The sequence below is a fragment of the Brassica napus genome, chromosome C2, assembly GCF_020379485.1.
Source record: "Brassica napus cultivar Da-Ae chromosome C2, Da-Ae, whole genome shotgun sequence".
In the NCBI taxonomy this organism is placed as follows: Eukaryota; Viridiplantae; Streptophyta; class Magnoliopsida; order Brassicales; family Brassicaceae; genus Brassica; species Brassica napus.
Window position 1 is genome coordinate 36,983,621 of NC_063445.1, and position 7,604 is coordinate 36,991,224.

The window sequence follows — 7,604 nt, forward strand, 5'->3', positions numbered from 1 at the left end:
GCCAAAGATGAGTTTTTGTAAACTCACTGTTGGGGGTGGATCTTGATCCTCTGGCAAGCCCCACCAGACAAGGAACTAGGCCCATTTGGCTAGGAAGCCCTAGACTTTATCATTGTATAAATAAAGAGATCTTTCTTTTGATTAAGGGATTCTCTTCTCCATTTTAGATCTAGAACATATCTTATAAGGATTTTATACATTCTTTGATTCACTTTACACTAGAAATCATTCTTGTAATGTAATCTTTGATTAATCAAGTCTCTTGATGTTCTCTTTCTCATTTGATTCTTTCAAGATTTCTCCTAAACCTCAATAATCTAATTTTTATCTTTAGATTCTTTATTGATTGATTCTAACAAATACCACCAGCATAAACATCGTTTTTGGATCAAACAGTTGGCGCTAGAAGGAGGGATTCAAGGAGAACTATCTTTAAAGCATTTCATACTTGGGAAAATCCGAGATATGTGTTCATCGATCTCGGTTTATACAAACGCTAAAAAGATAAGTTTCACGACCTTATCTCATTGTTAAAGTTGATTCGAGATTATATGGCTACACACGCTTAGTCTACAAAAGATTTTTTTGATAAAAAATAATAAAATTATTTTTTCCGACAGAGGAGGAGTCGTGACCGACGACGACTCTGGGAGATCGAATCGAAGACGGACGACGCCGATGGGACTGTGGCTGCTTTCTCGCATCGGTCAAGTTCCGTTCCATCCCCGCCAACGACGAGCTAGCCTGTGACGGACGGAGAAAAGAGAGAGATCTTTCTCAACTCAACGGCGGAGGAGTCATGACCAACAACGACTCTCAGATAGAGCTCCGGCAAAGGAAGCAGAGGCAGTCACGGGTCGATCCTAAGCTGACGAGATTCAGACAGCTTCTAATCTCCGGCGAGCTTGTAAAAGGACGAGGTCGTCGTTGCTTCCTCAGAACCGTCGAGCTCCATCTCCAGTCTTCACCAGACACCCAGCGAGTGGGTCAGTTCAGTATCTCCAGACCAGAGAGCTTCAAAGGCGCGAGCTTTCCCTCCGGGAAGAGGTCGTCAACTCGAATTGATATAACCCAGAACTCACCCAGCCAGAATCTTCCCTTCATCTCGGCACATGCCTGAACCCGAAGCCTCGCCAAGCTTGATAAAGGCTGAAGAGAAGAAGAGTTCAGTAAGAACAAGACTTGGAGTTAAGATCGCTCCCTTCCACAACCTGCGGTTCATCTTTGTACATCGTCAGCAGATTCAAGATCTTGCAAAGCTTTCCAGAGATCAAGTCTTCAGCTTCGTTGAGATGGCGAGGCTTCTAGAGATCAAACCCTCAGATTTGACGAGATGGTGAGTCTGGTCACGATGGCTTCGGCTTCTTCGCGTCTCTCTCTGCCCTCGAAAGAACGATGGGACTGATCAGACTTCTTGGGACACAAGCATATGACCCTGAGCTTTAGCTTCTTCTTCAAGAGCTCTTGAGTCTTTATCTGAGATTAAATAGCCTCTTGTCCCTTGAGGTGCGGTGATAAGCCACCTTGAAAGTGATATAAACTCTAGAAAAGACTCTTGTTCTTCCGATTTGTCAATACTTTGTGGGTTTTGCAAAAGTGACGAGCGTACTGCAACGTTACCTCTCCACGGTCTTGCTCCAAGTTCAAGGTTGGACCACAACATCGAGCTTCTTTAGTTCTGGTGGTGGTGGTGGCTTCGACATTGAACTCCTTCAGACTCACGAGAACCGATGGACTCAGAGGCTATCTCGTCTGCTACTAGCTCGGCATCTCATCACTAAAGAGTCAACTGCCATTGTTGAACCAAAAAGAAAAGAGCTCAGAAATGAGAGCAATACGAAGAAAGGATTTCGAGCTCATCGTCTCACAACCCTTTGCCTATAAGAGACTGAAGAAGAAAGGAGTTCGAGCTCATCGTCTCTTCACGGCAAGCACGCCCTCAACATTTCGAAGCTTAGAGTGGATCATGGCTACAACCTGAGAAGTGAGAAGGGTCTTTTTGTGCTGAACAGCATGAACTCATCCACAACGTCGCATGTTGGCTTCTTAGATTCACGGCACGCTTTCATCGCTGCTGACTTCTGTTTAGCACAACCTGCCTGATGAGCTCAGTCCAGCTTCCTCGCTCTCCACGCCGCTGACTCACACGACTCCACCACCCATCTTCACAAGATCACTTCTTCACATCGAAGGTGCTTTGATCACGTTAAGCTTGGACCTCGGCAAAGACGTTTTGTCAAAACAATCTCAGCATCTCGTTTGACGTCTACGCGTCTCCTACTCATCAAAGCTCGAGACTTCATCATGGGATCATTCCGCCTACACATGGATCACAACAATACCGCAAAGAGACGCCCGTCCACGGCGATTCGATTGTTGCGGTTCTTTCATGGCGGTACGTTTATATCGATGTCTACGGCGACTCGTCTTTGGCAGTTTGTCGATCGACACTTCATCTGTGGCGACTCTTTTGGGTGGTTCATAACACTGTCCTCACAGATCGTTCGCGCAACCATCCCCGGAGGTCCGATCGGAATCACAAGTATGTCGATGACAGCTCGCCCGGGACAGTCCGTCCACGACACTTTTTTATGGCAACCAAACCACGACACTCCGTTCATGGCAATCGTCTACGACATGGGTATGTGCCTAGTTCATTGTCTTATAAACCCTATTTGTAAAATTCGCAGAGATCGATCTCGTCTCTCTCTATAAACTTGGAGGGCTTACTGTTGGGGGTGGATCTTGATCCTCTAGCAAGGCCCACAAGACAAGGAACTAGGCCCATTTGGCTAGGAAGCCCTAGACTTTATCATTGTATAAATAAAGAGATCTTTCTTTTGATTAAGGGATTCTCTTCTTCATTTTAGATCTAGAACACATCTTATAAGGATTTTATACATTCTTTGATTCACTTTACACTAGAAATCATTCTTGTAATGTAATCTTTGATTAATCAAGTCTCTTGATGTTGTCTTTCTCATTTGATTCTTTCAAGATTTCTCCTAAACCTCATGAATCTAATTTTTATCTTTAGATTCTTTATTGATTGATTCTAACAAACACCACCATCATAAACACTGTTTTTGGATCAAACAGTATGGCACCTAAGAAAATTGACATGATTTTTTTTTGCTTTTTATTTATAAGATGAACAAAAATGTTTTTGACCAAACAAAAGAAAAATATATATTACTTTATTATGTTTCAAATACCTTTTTGTTACAACTTTTACTAGTTACAAGGTCCACATAAACTATTTACTGCCTAATATGTATATTTTATTTTTCATAAAATATAATATATAAAAAATTATCTTTGATAAAATAAAATAAAATATATTTCTTATATCATGTTACAGTTACCTTTTGAGATATATTTTTAATAGTCACAAGGTCCACAAAACTACTTATCTTACTATAAACTAGTTTAACACCCGCGCCTTGCATAAAATAAACATTTTATATACAAATTATTTTTATGTATTATCATTTGTTTAACTTTTTTTATATATTGTGAAACAAATTAATAAATATGTATTGAATAATTCAAAACTATTAACTGTTTCATATATAATTAAATTGACACAAACACATAAATTAAACAAATCCCATGTTCAAAAACGCGGGCTACGCGGCCGCTTACGCGCCGGAAACTTGTTGTTCAGTAAGAGACCGATGCGAATATGGTGAAATTGGTTGACTTTGAAAACATGATTTTTGTACCTTTTACGCTTTAAATCGATTAATACCTGTTGAATCTACAAGTAAAGAGTAAGGGAGTTGATGAAAAAAGGGTTCAATCGAAGAAAAATTACTTAACACAAACGGTTGCTGTATTTTTTAGGGTTTAGAATTTCGAAGCTATCAGGAAGAATATGAGTTAAAGTTACTTTTATCCCCCTCATTAATTGAAAAACCAAAAAAATAAACAAAAACACTTACCTACGGTCGAACCCACGACCAGGGACATAGAAAATGGAATTTCGACAACCACACTAGCCAAATCTTTTTGTTCTCTATGCAGATAAAATATATTTTACCGCTTTTATCAATAAAACCTTAAAAAAATCTCTGATTACTCTCTGATTTATCTCCAATTTTATGTTAAGTCGCTAGGTCCGGGTGGACCGCCCGACTTGCGCCTAGCGCAACTTCGAACATGGAAATCACTTTTGTTTATTTACAATCATTTTGTGGTAAATTTAAACAATCATTTTCTCTATTTTATAAATTTAAATAATATTAACATAAATATGTAGTATATTCTTAATATTACAATCTATTAAATGAAACTTCATAATCATATTTTTATTTTTTAACAAAAATATTAAACCATTAATAACAAAATTTTGGTGTGGAACTTTTAATATTTTTAATAATTTATAATCTTTCTTGAAAATCCAATGCAAAATTTCGCAGTTAAGAAGGGTGGACTAGGGATTCGAAAGCTTTGGGATTCAGCCAAGGCATTCACTATGAAGCTCATATGGCAAATATTCACTCAATCGTCCTCTCTAAGGGTGAGCTGGGTAACGCATTATCTCCTCAAGTATAATTCTTTCTGGGATGTTAGAGATGATTCCAAAGGCTCCTGGATATGGAGGTAACTGCTCAAGTTAAGGAATGAGGTATAAGATTTTCTCAGAATTGACATTAGAGACGGCCAGAAGTGCCACTTTTGGTTTGATAACTGGACAGAGAAGGGATGTTTGATCGATATCACAGGAGCAACTGGAACCACTTATCTTGGCGTTTTGTGACATGCTCGAGTAAGTGATGCTGTGAACATGGAGGGTTGGACCATTAGAGGGCAGAGATGTCGACGTTTTCAGGAGCTATATCGCAGCATCTTGACGATTACTTCTCCTGAACCTGAGAATGGTACTGATATGGTACTATGGAAGCATGGGGATGATGATTACTTACCTACAGTCTCATCAGCAAGAACTTGGGATCAAGTGCGGGTCAAAAGAGATAAAGTTTTGTGGAGCAAAGTAGTTTGGTTACCACAAGGCATTCCAAGGTACGACTTCATAACTTCGTTAGCTATCAAGAACAGATTGTCTACAGGGAATAAAATGAGACAGTGGGGGATGGTGCAGGGACTGGAGAATCGCGACGACGTCGGGCTATGTCAGTTTTCACCCTTTCGGTTTCCCAATAAACCAAAAGGGCTGGGGGACAAATGTTGGACCCAATTTTAGTCAATACGTTAATGGACCACAATCAAGTAAATGGGCCGCGAATAGGTAAAGCCCATAGCTAACACTCGAACTCCAGACGGAGACTTCGAAGATCTAGAGATCGCGGAACAGTTACGGAGATTGCGGAACGGTAGCGAGCATCACGGAAGCAGCCCGGAACGGTTGTTAGTGTGAGTAGCTTGGTCCGTATATGTTTTAATTAAAATGTGATAGTTTTCTCCTAATGAAAGTCATACTTCAACTTCCATGTCACTCTTTAAATTGAATACAGTCTATCGTTATTAAATAAATTTAGAATTTATTAGATAGGTTTTACCATTAATTTAGAAGTTATTAATACTATGGAAACTTGCGTTATGAATTAACAATATATTTAAATTAAATGATAATATTGCATGGACGTTTTTTATAGAATCTATACTCGTATGTAATAAAGAGCTTATGCTGCAGATGCGTGTAATTATCTTGCAAAATATAGTTTTGCATTAGTGCATTAATTTGAAATAAAATTGTTTACCGTACAAACGGAATCGTTCAAAATTTTCAAATATCAGAGTGTTCGTTTATTCAAATAGCTAAGTAGGAGTAATATATAATAATATGTTTGCGCTATTATAAAAAAGAAAAAGTTAGGAGCACTATTTATCGTGAAATCATGGATCTTAAAAAATAAATTGATGTAAATGGGTAAAACAAATAAATATAGAAGCATTATTTATCGTGAAATCATGGATCTTTAAAAATAAATTGATGTAAATGGGTAAAGCATATAATTATTCCTATGTTTTTTTCTAAAACATTATTCATATGTTAGCCTCCTTGATTCTGGTTTTTCATGGCTAGGCACAGATCACTGTTGTCGTGTCTCCAACTGATCAATTCTTTTGTGGATCAGAGCAAACTTAGCCTCGATCATCTGCTTAAATTCACTTATGAATTCCTGAACAGTGATTGTATGATTCAGCCTTTTGAATGACATGTTGTTGAAAATATGAAGGATAGATGGATAGATGAGAATATGAATAGATAGTACCGGTTAAGTGGCTCTGATACCACTTGATGCGCCCTAAGGAAAGAACACTCGACTGGTAAGGAAAGATATGAACTCGATCCGAAAGGAAGGAGAACTGAAGGAATGAACGGTGACACAAAGGGTTGCGGATGGCCCAATGATACTACCAGGTGCTTGATTGTCACCTGATATGACTCACAGGTCCGACAAGGAAGCAAACTCGATCTGTTGCCGGATGTGACGCACCGGTCCAACAAGAAAGAGGTGTTTACTTGGAGCTAACCACACCAAGAAAACTAAAAGTGTTCTACAAAGAACAAAGAGTATAAACTCAAAAGAAGAAGGAAAAATTGATTATCTTATTCCATGAGATGTGTTACATATTTCTACAAGAATGAGTCAAAGAAAGACATGAAGATATTGAGGAAAAACATGCCTAGGAAATATAAAGATTGACTGAAAATTTTAAAGATAATCAAAGACTTCATTTCCCATGCGATCTGGTATTAAAGATAGTCAAAGACTTCATTTCCCATGCGATCTTGTCAAGATGACCCTTTGCCTACTGTCCAGGTTCATCCAAACCAGTCTCGTCTATGGCGGTAAGGAGCAGGACGTGGGTTGTATGATCTGAGACGAATCATTCTTGATACGTCCGGAATTGAAGGATCACTTTAGCTGGGTGTTGGATATGATCCGAGAAGGCAAATGGCACTTCTGGAACTGAGATGGATTGAAAGGATCGTCAAGAGATGCGGAATGGCTCTTGATATACCCACAATCTAAGGCTAACCACCTAAGAAAGAATGTAGTGCGTTGGCTAACCACCAAACAACACACGAAGATGAATTGGCTGGCCACCAAATCAACAAGCCGGTTCACACCAATGAAATAGCTAAAGAACTCTCTCTCTCACTCAGAGAAGAAACAAAAATAAACTCAAAAACATAGACAGATTTTATTCATAAAAGAGTTTACATATTTATACTATATGTGGTCAAAGAAAGACATAATTATTTGTGGGAATCACACATCTAGGAAATGAGAAATTTGACTAGAAAATAATAAATGAGTCAAAGTTGCTGAGTTTGAGGAGCACTGGTCAAGGAGACCCTTCAACTACTGTCCAGGTTCATTCTGGTCGTTCTGGTCCATGGTGGTAAGGATCAAGACGTGGGCTTGACGATCCGTACCGCCCAAATTCGCGAGAACTGAAGATCACCGGTTTTGTAAATTGCATAACTCTTTTATCTGAACTTCATTTGATCTGATTCTTGTTCGAGGAGTTCCATAATTGAGTTGAGAACATTCTCCAAGTGATTTCATGCGTAGAAGCCTCGAGGTTTGGAAGATATGTGTCAAACAATGAACATATATCTTTACTGC